Here is a 209-nt window from a genome sequence, read left to right on the forward strand (position 1 = left end):
ACGATATCCGAACGCATGGCGAGCACTTCGATGGTGGCTACTACGCAGGCAACGCGTCAACATCTATTGGAGAGGTTAGAGAACACGTCGCTGAGCAATCGCCCCATTGGGCGTTTGCATCGCGTCCACGCAAGCGTCTGGCTCGACGTCGGTCGGCTGGGACCATCTCACATCCACCAACCTTTACGTCGCCTAATTACTGGGAGGAA

The sequence above is a fragment of the Plasmopara halstedii genome (assembly GCF_900000015.1).
Source record: "Plasmopara halstedii genome assembly, contig: Scaffold_3120, whole genome shotgun sequence".
NCBI lineage: Eukaryota > Oomycota > Peronosporomycetes > Peronosporales > Peronosporaceae > Plasmopara > Plasmopara halstedii.